At 36.8% G+C, this 13,705-nt stretch overlaps 1 protein-coding gene across 1 annotated transcript in view; it reads left to right on the top strand.

The window, feature by feature from the left end:
• STK33 (serine/threonine kinase 33) overlaps positions 1-13,705 on the top strand; it is a 185,697-nt gene that overhangs the window by 69,295 nt on the left and 102,697 nt on the right.

Raw genomic sequence — 13,705 nt, 5'->3', positions numbered from 1 at the left:
CACCTTGATCCCAAAACCAGACAAGGATCCCATCAAAAAAGAGAACTACAGACCAATATCCTTGATGAACACAGATGTGAAAATTCTCACCAAAATACTAGCCAATAGGATTCAACAGTACATTAAAAGGATTATTCACCACGACCAAGTGGGATTTATTCCAGGGCTACAAGGTTGGTTCAACATCCGCAAATCAATCAATGTGATACAACACATTAATAAAAGAAAGAACAAGAATCATATGATACTCTCCATAGATGCTGAAAAAGCATTTGACAAAGTACAGCATCCCTTCCTGATCAAAACTCTTCAAAGTGTAGGGATAGAGGGCACATACCTCAATATTATCAAAGCCATCTATGAAAAACCCACCACAAATATCATTCTCAATGGAGAAAAACTGAAAGCTTTTCCGCTAAGGTCAGGAACACGGCAGGGATATCCATTATCACCACTGCTATTCAACATAGTACTAGAAGTCCTAGCCTCGGCAATCAGACAACAAAAGGAAATTAAAGGCATCCAAATCGGCAAAGAAGAAGTCAAACTATCACTCTTTGCAGATGATATGATACTATATGTGGAAAACCCAAAAGACTCCACTCCAAAACTGCTAGAACTTGTCCAGGAATTCAGTAAAGTGTCAGGATATAAAATCAATGCACAGAAATCAGTTGCATTGCTCTACACCAACAACAAGACAGAAGAAAGAGAAATTAAGGAGTCCATCCCATTTACAATTGCACCCAAAACTATAAGATACCTAGGAATAAACCTAACCAACGAGGCTAAGAATCTATACTCAGAAAACTATAAAGTACTCATGAAAGAAATTGAGGAAGACACAAAGAAATGGAAAAATGTTCCATGCTCCTGGATTGGAAGAATAAATATTGTGAAAATGTCTATGCTACCTAAAGCAATCTACACATTTAATGCAATTCCTATCAAAGTACCATCCATTTTTTTTTCAAAGAAATGGAACAAATAATCCTAAAATTTATATGGAACCGGAAAACACCTCAAATAGCCAAAGGAATATTGAAAAAGAAAACCAAAGTTGGTGGCATTACAATTCCGGACTTCAAGCTCTATTACAAAGCTGTCATCATCAAGACAGCATGGTACTGGCACAAAAACAGACACATAGATCAATGGAACAGAATAGAGAGCCCAGAAATAGACCCTCAACTCTATGGTCAACTCATCTTCGACAAAGCAGGAAAGAATGTCCAATGGAAAAAAGACAGCCTCTTCAATAAATGGTGTTGGGAAAATTGGACAGCCACATGCAGAAAAATGAAATTGGACCATTTCCTTATACCACACACGAAAATAGACTCAAAATGGATGAAGGACCTCAATGTGAGAAAGGAATCCATCAAAATCCTCGAGGAGAACACAGGCAGCAACCTCTTCGACCTCAGCCGCAGCAACATCTTCCTAGGAACATCGCCAAAGGCAAGGGAAGCAAGGGCAAAAATGAACTATTGGGATTTTATCAAGATCAAAAGCTTTTGCACAGCAAAGGAAACAGTTAACAAAACCAAAAGACAACTGACAGAATGGGAGAAGATATTTGCAAACGACATATCAGATAAAGGGCTAGTGTCCAAAATGTATAAAGAACTTAGCAAACTCAGCACCCAAAGAACAAATAATCCAATCAAGAAATGGGCAGAAGACATGAATAGACATTTCTGCAAAGAAGACATTCAGATGGCCAATAGACACATGAAAAAGTGCTCCATATCATTCGGCATCAGGGAAATACAATCAAAACCACAATGTGGTATCACCTCACACCAGTCAGAATGGCTAAAATTAACAAGTCAGGAAATGACAGATACTGGCGAGGATGCGGAGAAAGGGGAACCCTCCTACACTGTTGGTGGGAATGCGAGCTGGTGCAACCACTCTGGAAAACAGCATGGAGGTTCCTCAAAATGTTGAAAATGGAACTACCCTATGACCCAGCAATTGCACTACTGGGTATTTACCCTAAAGATACAAATGTAGTGATCCGAAGGGGCACGTGCACCCGAATGTTTATAGCAGCAATGTCTACAATAGCCAAACTATGGAAAGAACCTAGATGTCCATCAACAGACGAATGGATAAAGAAGATGTGGTATATATACACAATGGAATACTATGCAGCCATCAAAAGAAATGAAATCTTGCCATTTGCGACGACGTGGATGGAACTAGAGGGTATCATGCTTAGCGAAATAAGTCAATTGGAGAAAGACAACTATCATATGATCTCCCTGATATGAGGGAGAGGAGATGCAACATGGGGGGTTAAGGGGGTAGGAGAAGAGTAAATGAAACAAGATGGGATTGGGAGGGAGACAAACCATAAGTGACTCTTAATCTCACAAAACAAACTGAGGGTTGATGGGGGTAGAGGGGTGGGGTTATGGACATTGGGGAGGGTATGTGCTATGGTGAGTGCTGTGAAGTGTGTAAACCTGGCGACTCACAGACCTGTACCCCTGGGGATAAAATACATTATATGTTTATTAAAAAAAAATATATATATATACATACTTGTATATATATATATATATATATATATATATATATATATATATAAATTTAAAGAAAGAGTGGGAGATGGGACTAAGGGAAGTTAAAATGTGACAAAGCTTCCTGTTCTTGCTTAAATACAACTATTTACTTATTTAAAAATAAATGCTTCCTGTGTTGCTATAAGCCTTTGGTTAATTTCCGTATCTCTGAAAAAGTTTATTCTAGTAATTTTGGTCAGCTTTTTCATTGCTTTTATGCAAGAACAAATTTGGAAGTTCCTAATCTGCCATTTTTGCCAACAATACCCCGTAACTTCCATTTTGAATATAATTTTCCAGCCCTCATCTCTCTTGAAATTTTTGATCCATTTAGCTTTTGACAAGTCTTTCCTTCATTAAACACCCTCCTTGCTGCCCCTATGGACACTCCTTTCCATTGTTCAGTAGACTCTCTTCCTCTGGTTAGCCTTTAGAAGTTGTGTTCCTAAAAATTCTGTCCTTCGCTCTTTCTTTAAACTTTAATTCCAGTGTAGTTAATATAGAGTGCTAATTAGTTTCAGGTGTACAAATTAGTGAATCAACAATTCCATGTATGTTTCAGTGCTCATCAAAGTCTACTCTTATTCCTCTTCAACTATTTCACCCATCCCCCACCTGTATCCCCTCTAGTAACCATCTCTTTATTCTCTATAGTTAAGTGTCTTGTTTTTTGATTTGCCTTCCTTTTTCCCCTTTGTTCATTTTTGTTTCTTAAATTCCACATTTGAGTGAAATCATATGATATTTGTCTTTCTCTGACTAGCTTTTCTGCTTAGCATTATTCTCTCCAGATCCATCCTTGTTGTTCCAAATGGCAAGCTTTCATTCTTTTTTATGGCTAAATTATATTCCATTGTATGTATATGCCACATCTTCTTTTTAAGTTTTTATTTAAATTCTGGTTAATTAACATATAGTGTAATATTAGTTTCAGTTATACAATATGGTGATTCAGTACTTCCATACATTACCTAATGTTAATCACAAGTGCACTTCTTAATCCCCATCACTATTTAACCTATCTCCCCACCCACCTCTATTCTGGTAACCATCAGTTTTTTCTCTGTAGTCAAGAGTCTGTTTCTTGGTTTGCCTCTCTCTCTGTCTTTCCCCTTTTCTCATTTATTTTGTTTCTTAGATTTTATTTATTTATTTTTTTAAGTAATCTTTGTACCCAATATAGGGCTTGAAATCACAACCCTGAGATCAAGAGTTGCATGCTGGGGGCGCCTTTGTGGCTCAGTGGGTTAAGCTGCTGCCTTCGGCTCAGGTCATGATCTCGGAGTCCTGAGATCGAGTCCCGCATCAGGCTCTCTGCTCAGCAGGGAGCCTGCTTCTCTCTCTCTCTCTCTCTCTCTCTGCCTGCCTCTCCATCTACTTGTGATCTCTCTCTGTCAAATAAATAAATAAAATCTTAAAAAAAAAAGAGTTGCATGCTGTACTGAGTCATCAAGGCACCCCTATTTTGTTTCTTAAATTCCAGATATAAGTGAAATCATATGGTATTTGTCTTTCTCTGACTTTTTTTTGCTTAGCATAATACTCTCCAGCTCTATCCATGTTGTTGCAAATGATGAGATTTCATTCTTTTTTATGGTTATGTAATATTCCATTGTGTATATATACATCACATCCTCTTTATCCATTTATCAATTGTTGGACACTTAAACTCTTTCCTTAATTTGGCTATTGTTGGTAATGCTGGTATAAACATCAGGGTGCATGTCCCTTTGAATTAGTATTTTTGTATTCTTTGGGTAAATACCTAGTAGTTCATTGGATTATAGGGTAGTCCCATTTTTAACTTTGAGGAAACTCCATACTGTTTTCCAGAGTGGATGTACCAGTTTGCATTTCCACCTATAGTGTAGAAGAGTTTCCCTTTCTCCACATCCTTGCCAACACTTGTTTTTTCTTGTTTTAATGATTTCAGCCTTTCTGACTGGTATGAGATGTTATTTCATTATAGTTTCAATTTGCATTATGATAAGTGATTTTGAGCATCTTTTTGAGTCCGTGGGCATCTGTATGTCTTTGGGAAAATGTCTATTCATGTTTTCTGCCCATTTTTAAATTGGTTTCTTTGATTTTTGGGTGTTGAGTTTTAGAAGTTCTTTATATACTTTGTATACTAACTCTTTATTGGATATGTCATTTGCAATGTTAGTAGGTTGTCTTTAATTTTGTTGATTGTTTTCTTTGCCGTATAGGAACTTTTTATCTTGATATAGTCCCAATAGTTTATTTTTGCTTTTGTTTCCTTTACTTCAGGAGAGATATCTAGAAAAGTGTTATTATGGCTGATGTCAGAGAAATTACTGTCTCTGTTCTCTTCTAGGATTTTTAGGATTTCAGGCCTCACATTTAAGTCCTTAATCCATCTTGATTTTGGTTTTGTGTATGGTGTATGAAAGTGGTCTGCTTTCATTCTTTTGTATGTAGCTGTCCATTTTTTCCCGGCACCCTTAGTTGAAAGATTGTCAGAATTGTCTTTTTCCCATTGCATTTTATTGCTTCCTTTGTGGAAGATTAATTGACCACATAGTCTTGGGTTTATTTCTGGGCTTTCTATTCTCTTCCATTGATCTTGTGTCTATTTTGTGCCAGTACCATACTGTTTTAACTATTAAAGCTTTGCAATATATCTTGAAGTCTGGAATTTTGATACCTTTAGTTTTGTTTTTCATTTTCAGGATTGTGGTTCCATACAAATTTTAGGATTTTTTTTCCTAGTTCTATGAAAAAGGCTGTTGGTATTTTGTTAGGGATTGCATTAAATCTGTAGATTGCTTTGGGCAGTATAAACATTTTGACAATACTTGTTCTTCCAATTCATGAGCATGGAATGTCTTTCCATTTGTTTGTATCATCTTTAATAATTTCTTTCATCAATTTTATAGTTTTCAGAGTACAGATCTTTCAACTTTTTTGATTAGTATTTTATTATTTGTAGTGCAATTGTAAATGGGATTGTTTTCTCAATTTCTCTTGCTAATGCTTCATTATTAGTGTATAGAAATGCAGTGGATTTCTGTACATTGATTTTGTATCCTGTGACCTTACTGAATTTATTTATCAGATCTAATAGGTTTTTTTGAGGAGTCTTTAGGTTTTTCTATATGGAGTATCATGTCCTCTGCAAACAGTGAAAGTTTTATTTCTTCCTTACCATTTTGGATGCCTTTTATTTCTTTTTGTTGTCTGATTGCAGTGGCTAGGACTTCCAGTACTACATTGAATAAAAGTGATGACAGTGGATACCCTTGCCTTGTTCCTGATCTTAGGGGAAAAGCTCTCAGTTTTTCGTTATTGAGTATGATGTCAGCTGTAGGTTTTTCCTATAAGGCCTTTATAATGTTGAAGTATGTTCTTCTAAACCTACTTTGTTGAGGATTTTTATCATGAATGGATGTTGTACTTTGTCAGATGCTTTTGTGCAACTATTGAAATGATTACATGGTTTTTATTCTTTCTCTTTTTGTTGTGATGTATTATTACATTGATTGATTTGCCATCACTGAACCACCATGGCATCCTGGGAATAAATCCCACTTGATAGTAGTAAATGATTTTTTAAAATATATTATTGGATTCAGTTTGCTAATATTGTATTGAAGGTTTTTACATCTATGTTTATCAGAGATATGGGTCTGTAGTTTTCTTTTTTTAGTGGTGTCTTTATTTGCTTTTGTTTTCAAGGTAATGCTGCCCTTACAGAATGAATTTGGAAGTTTTCCTTCATGTTCTATTTTCTGAAAAAGTTTAAGAATAAATAGAATCACCTGTGAGACTGTCTGGTCCTGGACTTGTTTGTTGGGATTTTTTTGATTCCTGATTCAGTTTCATTACTGGTGATCAATCTCTTCAAATTTTCTATTTCTTCCTGCTCAAGTTTTAGTAGGTTATGTGTTTCTAGGAGTATATCCATTTCTTCTAGGTTTATCCCATTTGTTGGCATATGTTTTTCATAATATTCTCTTACAATCTTTTGTATTTCTGTGGTGTCAGTTGTTATTTCTCCTCTTTCCTTTCTGATTTTGTTTGCTCTCCCCCTCAATACCTCTTTTTAAAGAGTCTGGCTAGAGGTTGTTGATCTTTCAAAAGAACCAACTCCTACTTTCATTGATCTGTTCTATTGTTTGTTGTTGGTGGGGTTTGTTTTTTTTTTTTTTTTTTTGGTCTCTGTATAATTTATTTCTGCTCTAATCTTTAGTATTTTCTTCCTTCTGCTGGTTTTGGTTTTTTTTTGTTCTTTTTCTAGCTCTTTTAGTTGCAAGGTTAGGTTGTTTATTTGAGATTTTGCTTCTTGAGGTAGGTCTGTGTTGCTATAAACCTCCCTCTAACAACTGATTTTGCTGCATCCCAATGATATTGAACCATTGTGTTTTGATTTTCATTTGTCTCCATGTAATTTTTTATTTCTCCTTTGTTTTCTTGGTTGGCCTATTGATTGTTTTGTAGTATGTTACTTAACCTCTGTGTATTCATACTCTTTCCAGATTTTTTCTTATGGTTGATTTCTAAGAAGTTTCATAGCATTGTGATCAGAAAAAATACATGGTATGACTTTTGTCTTTTTTAATTTGTTGAGACTTGTTTTGTGGCTTAACTTGTGATCTATTCTGAAGACTTCCATGTACACTTGAAAATGCGCATTCTGCTGTTTTAGGATAGAATGTTCCGAATATATCTTTTAAACCCATCGGGTCCAGTGTGTCATTCAGAGCCACTGTTTCCTTGCTGATCTGTTTGTTGATATAGGTGGGATGTGAAAGTCCCTTACTATTATTGTATTACTATTGATTAGTTCCTTTATGTTTGTTATTAACTGGTTTATGTATTTGGGTGCTCCTTCTTTGTCTCTTGTTACAGTCATTGTTTTAAAGCCTATTTTGTTCAATGTAAGTTATTTCTACCCTGACTTTCTTTTTTTTTTTTTTTAAGATTTTTTATTTATTTATTTGACAGAGAGAGATCACAAGTAGACAGAGAGGCAGGCAGAGAGAGAGAGAGAGAGAGAGGGAAGCAGGCTCCCTGCTGAGCAGAGAGCCCGATGTGGGACTCGATCCCAGGACCCTGAGATCATGACCTGAGCTGAAGGCAGCGGCTTAACCCACTGAGCCACCCAGGCGCCCCTACCCTGACTTTCTTTTGACAGCTATTTGCTTGATAAATATTTCTCCATTCCCTCACTTTCATTCTGCATGTGTCTTTAGGTCTGAAAGGAGTCTTTTGTAGATAGCATATAGATAGGTCTTGGATTTTTTTTTTTAAAGATTGTGCTTTTTAATTTATTTGAGAGAGTTAGAGCAGGAAGAGAAGCAGAGGGAGAGGGACAAGCAGACTCCTCACTGAGCATGGAGCCTAACATGGGGCTCAATTTCATGACCCTGAGATTGTGACCTGAGTCAAAATTAAGAGCTGGCACTTAACTGACTGAGCTACCCAGGTGCCCCAGTAAGACAAAATTTTTTTTTTATCCATTTTGTCACCCTATGTCTTTTGATTGGAAGGTTTAGTGCATTTACATTCAAAGTAATTATTGATAAGTATGCATTTATAGCCATTTTGTTACTTTTTTTTGTGGTTGTTTTGTAGTTCTTCTCTGATCCTTTCTTCCCTCATGGTTTGTTGGCTTTCTTTAATGATATATTTGGGTTCCTTTCTCTTTATTTTTTACATGTCTATTTTTTTAAATTTGTGGTTACCATTAGGTTTGTAATATAACATCCTCTGCATATTGAAGTCTCCATTAAGTTGATGGTTGCTTGGGTTTCAACCTGTTTTTACTACTCTTCCCCCTATATTTTAGGTATATGGTATCATACTTTACATCTTTTATTTTTTTAGTTAGTTGACTGATTTTTACAAATATACTTATTTTTATTGCTTTTGTACTTCCTACTTTTCTTACTCTTACTTATGGCCTTTCCTTTCCACTCAGAAAGTTACCTTTAACATTTCTTGTTTATTTAGTGATCATGAACTCCTTTATCTGAGAAACTCTTCATCTCTCCTTCTAATCTGAAGAATATCCTTGCTGGATAGACTATTCTTGGCTGCAGGTTTTTTTCCTTTCAGCACTTTGAGTATATCATGCCGCTTTCTCTGGTTTGCAACATTTCTGCTGAAAAACCTTCTAATAGCCTTATGGGGTTTCCTTTGTATAAAACTGTCTTCTTTTTTCTTGATGCTTTAAAAATTCTCTCTTTATCATTATTTTTTGACATTTTAATTACTATGTCTTGGTGTGGGCCTCCCTGGGTTGATTTTGGAGGGGGGATATCTCTGTACTTTCTGAATCTAGATATCTTTTTCCTTCCTTTTGGGAAGTTTTCAGCTATTATGTCTTCACATGAATTTTCTTCCCCCTTTCCTCTCTCTTCTTCTGGGATCCCTATAATGCACTGTTATTAGCTTTGATGGAATCACTACATTTCCTAAGTCTATTTTCATTTTGCATGATTTTTTTCCCCTCTCATATGCTCAGCTTGATTACTTTCCATTACTCTGTCATCCAGGTCACTAATTCATTCTTCTGCCTTCTCTAGCCTGCTTTTTATTCCATCTAGTGTATTTTTTTCCATCTAGTGTATTTTTAATTTCATTTATTGTGTTCTTCATTTCTGATTGCTTCTTTTTTTCATCTCTTTGTTAAAGGTCTCACTGATGTCTTCTCTTTTTTTCAAGTCCAATGAGTATGATTATTACTTTAAATTCTCTATGGGACATATTATTTATATCTATTTTGCTTAGGTCTTTTACTGTGGTTAGGTCCTACTCTTTCATTTGGAAAATATTCCTCTGTTTCCTCATTTTGTATAACTCCCTGTGTCTATTTCTGTGTATTAGGAAAATCAGGTACCTCTCCTGCTCTTGAAAGTAATGGGCTTATGAAGAAGAGGTTCTGTAGGCCTTTGCAATCCAGTGTACCTTGTTCACCAGAACCTGGCACTTCAAGTGTGTCTCCTTTGTTTGTTGTGTGCACCCTGCTATTGTGTCCTGGCCACTTACCTTCAGTCCAATCATCTCTAGTAGTTCAGTTTGCCTGTTATGGGCAGTGATTGATCACCAGCTGGAGTTGGGTGTGAAGTTTTTTTTTTTTTTTTAAGATTTTATTATTTGACAGAGATCACAAGTAGGCAGAGAAGCAGTCAGAGGGAGAGGAGGAAGCAGGCTCCCCACTGAGGAGAGAGCCCGACGTGGGGCTCGATCCCAGGACCCCGGGATCCTGACCTGAGCCGAAGGCAGAGGCTTTAACCCACTGAGCCACCCAGGCGCCCCTGGGTGTGAAGTTTTAACAAGGTTTGCCTTAATCTTCTGTGGGACCACTGTCTTCACCTGGACTGAAACCTCTAAAGTATGCAGGTTGGGAGATGTGGTATTGGCAAGTTTTGTTCTAGCCTTCTCAGGGAGGGGACCTACAGCACCAGGACTGAGGCAAAAGTGACTGGAAAGGGCAGATCTTGGTGTAAGCAGGTTAGACAGTGAATTATGTGCCACACTAGTTCTTACAGATGCCTGTGTGTTTGTGTTGGGGGGGTTAGGGGAGAGAGATGACACCTGCCAGCTTCTTTGTTCCTAGAGGGGTCTCTGCAAAAAATGCCCTTCCCAGACATGTTCTGAGATGAGTAAATAATGCTCTCTCCTGTATGCCCCAGGCAATTTTCAAACTGTAGCTTCTATACTGTATCTCCATAGCCTTTGTTTGTCATGTTTGTCATGTTTGTCATTCTGTCTTTTTAAGGGTGGAGGCTCAACTTCCTGTCACCTTCTGGCTCTTCCAGAACCAAGCTTGCTCATTTTTAAAATTCCGGGTTTAAATCCTCCTGGTTGTAATAACTCATGAAATTTGGCCACTGTTGCTTTCAAAGCCAAATGATTTGAGGATTCATCTTCCCCTTCTGAGCTCCCTGTTGTGAGAGTTTTTTTCTCTCCCTTCTTCACCCTCATGGCTCTCTCCCTCCTCTGGGCAGCCATAGTCCTATGTTTAGCTCTCTCCTCCCACTCCCAATGGGAGAAAAAATATGACCTTTTCTTTACCTTTAGTTGTTGAGTTCATTCTGCCAGTCTTTGGGTCATTTTCTGGGTTATTTATACTGATGTGTGTGTTATCTAGCTGTATCTGAGGTATGAAGTGAGCTTAGGGTCCTCCTACTCATCCATCTTTGCAGTCCTCTTCCCTCTGTTTTCTGTCCTTGGCTCTCCTGTTTTCATTCCACGCATCCTTCTCGGGTGATCTCACCTACACCCATAATTTCAGTTACCTCTTCTAAGATGTTAAGTCTTAAATCCAAGTTTCTGACCTAGATTTCTCTTTATGTCTGGACTTACATATCCACTACTTCTTAGGCTTATCTCTTTCAGCGTCCTGAAGGCAAAATTAACTTAGCATATCCCAAACCAAACAAATTATCTTACTCCAAATCTATTCTTCCTCCTCTCCTTACTTCTTGCTATCTTACTAATTCGATCATCCACCTCAGTATTCAAGGTGTTCTTGGCTTTTCTTTCTCTCTCTCTCTCTCTCTTTTTTTTCCTTTTAAAGATTTATTTATTTAGGGACACCTGGGTGGCTCAGTCGTTAAGTGTCTGCTTTCAGCTCAGGTCACAATTCCAGGGTCATGGGATTGAGCCCCGCATCTGGCTTCCTGCTCAGCAGGAGCCTGCTTCTCCCTCTCCCACTCCCACTGCTTGTGTTCCCTCTCTTGCTGTGTCTATCTTATTTATTTGAGAGAGAGAGAGAGAACGTACCAGTGGGAGAAGGTGCAGAGAGAGAGAGAGAGAAAGAGAATCTCAAGCAGACTCTCCGTTGAGGGTGGAGGACAACACAGAGCTCAGTCTCACGACCCTGAGATCATGACCTGAGCTGAAATCAAGAGTTGAATACTTAACTGGCTGAGCCACCCAGGCACCCCAACTTTTCTCTTTTTCGCACTATGGTCATAACTAATCATTTACCAAGTTCTATTACTCCATTTCCTAAATATCTCCAGAATCTGGCTATTTTCCTCATCCCTGATGCTGCTTTCCTAATTAAGGCCACATTTATATCTTTGCCTGAACTATTATAAGACTTTCTTGTGTTTCCATCTCTAGTCTTGTCTTACCCTTCATACATTTTCTATACTGCAGGAATAATATGCTTTATAAAAAGCACATTTCACTTTGTCTTTCTCTTGCCAGCTAAATAATAGCTAGGAATATAGATACTTTTGCTGCATTAAGGGAACTTGGGTGTAGTTAGGGATACAGACAAATAACCAAGTACAATTCAGACTGAGATAGAGCGAGTGAGTATAGGGAACTGAAGTGAGTGGCAAACACTCAACTGAACTTAATTCAAGATATCAAGAAAATTTGAGAGGAGGTGATGTCTAAGTTGAGATCTGCAGGAAAAGTAGGAATTATAATGATGAAGGGAAGAATGGGAAAGAGTGTTCCTGGCTGAGAGTGCATGAAGGAAGATGTAAAGAAGGCATAGGATTGTAGGAAATGAAGGAAGTTGTGTAGGTTGGAAAACTTTAGGTTGGAAATAGGTTGGAAATGAAGAAGTGCACCAGAGCCACATCACATAGGCTCCTGTTTATCATGTTAAGGACTCTGTGCTGTTGGGAACCATGGAAGTGATTTTTATTGGAAGGAAATGTGATCAGATTTGGATGTTAGAAAGAACACCCTGGCTATAGTGAGAAGAATGCTTTGGTTGAGAGGGCTGACTTGGAATCAGGGTGACCAGTTAGCAAGCTCTTGCATTAATCCAGGTAAGAGGTGATATTGGTGTGAACATTTGGAATGGAGAAAATTAGATGGATTTGAGAATTGTTTTGGAAGCAGAATGGACTTGTCATAGTTGAATGCAGAGGTTAAAGGAGAGGAAAGAACAGAGGAAAATTTTATATTATTCCATTAATTAAGCTACCTATTTCAATAGTTATCTATTTAGGACATAAAGTTATTATGTACTTATGTAAGTATGTATGTACATTAGTGGGAAGAAAATGTATGGTGTTTTGTAGTTCTTTTTTTCTTTTCAAATAATCTACATCTGATGTAGGTCTAAAGATGTAAACTCCCTTGAATAGACTTTATTGTTTACTTGGTAAAAGCTAGTAAGTGTAGGCCTAGTGCCTGGGCCAATTTCTTTCTATGAGTCTAACTTCTCATTTCCTACTGGGATTCATGATTAAAATTTATCACTTCTTCTAGTCAACATTTTTTTCTATCCTAAGCTTAAAACTACATGTTTGATTCTATCACCTTTCCTTAGCTACATACGGATGTTTCTACTATGGAATTTGCACTACAAAGCAATTCAAAACTTGCGAATTTTCTGTTTGTAGTGTAGTAGATCTCGCTAGGGAAAAAGGACTTGCTGATTTTAGGTTCAGTTTTATTTGGTCACTTTTTATCAAATGAATTTATATCTACATGACTAAGTTTGCTATTTGATTAAAAAGCATACATAAAAATAGCATTCTTTGAATTTGAAGATCTATTTAAAAGTTTATCATTTCATCACTAAGACATGAAAAGAGAATCATTGCTCCTTTTTGCAGAAGAGGTTTGGAAGCTCATATTTTGGACTTTCATATTCTTTTATATGGAGTTTGCGAAAATAATAATCTTACAGTCACTATTTCCTAAATCATCTCTAGTATTTGTTAAGTTGATATGTGGTTGGATATAGTATTGTTAAACAAAAGTAGCTTTATTTTTATTTTAGGAAATCAAGGAAATTTTAATATTAATATTATTTTTATATGTTATAGAGGACATTTTAAATCTTCTTCATAAAAAATATCTTTTTAGTTGAAGAGAAAAATTTCTTCTCCCACAAAAAAGAAATCCTCTCTGTTCTCAGTTGCTTTTTAAAATCTTGAACCTGCCAGTGAAATTGTGTAATCTAGTAATAACATGCCTAAGGCTTATTGCCTTTTCTTGGGCAACAGTATCAGCAAATGATGTGCTCTATCGATTTTAATCACATTGTTTTTACAGTTCCATTGCAAGGTTTTGAAAACTCACCAAGTAAATACATCTGTGGATATAGACACCTCCTTTCTCTGAAAACCTAACCATTTATATATTATTCCTTTTTGATCAGTTGTTAAGGTTATATGTAAACTAGT

Source organism: Lutra lutra, chromosome 10 (genome assembly GCF_902655055.1).
Source record: "Lutra lutra chromosome 10, mLutLut1.2, whole genome shotgun sequence".
In the NCBI taxonomy this organism is placed as follows: Eukaryota; Metazoa; Chordata; class Mammalia; order Carnivora; family Mustelidae; genus Lutra; species Lutra lutra.
This window is presented reverse-complemented; position numbering and strand designations above follow the sequence as displayed.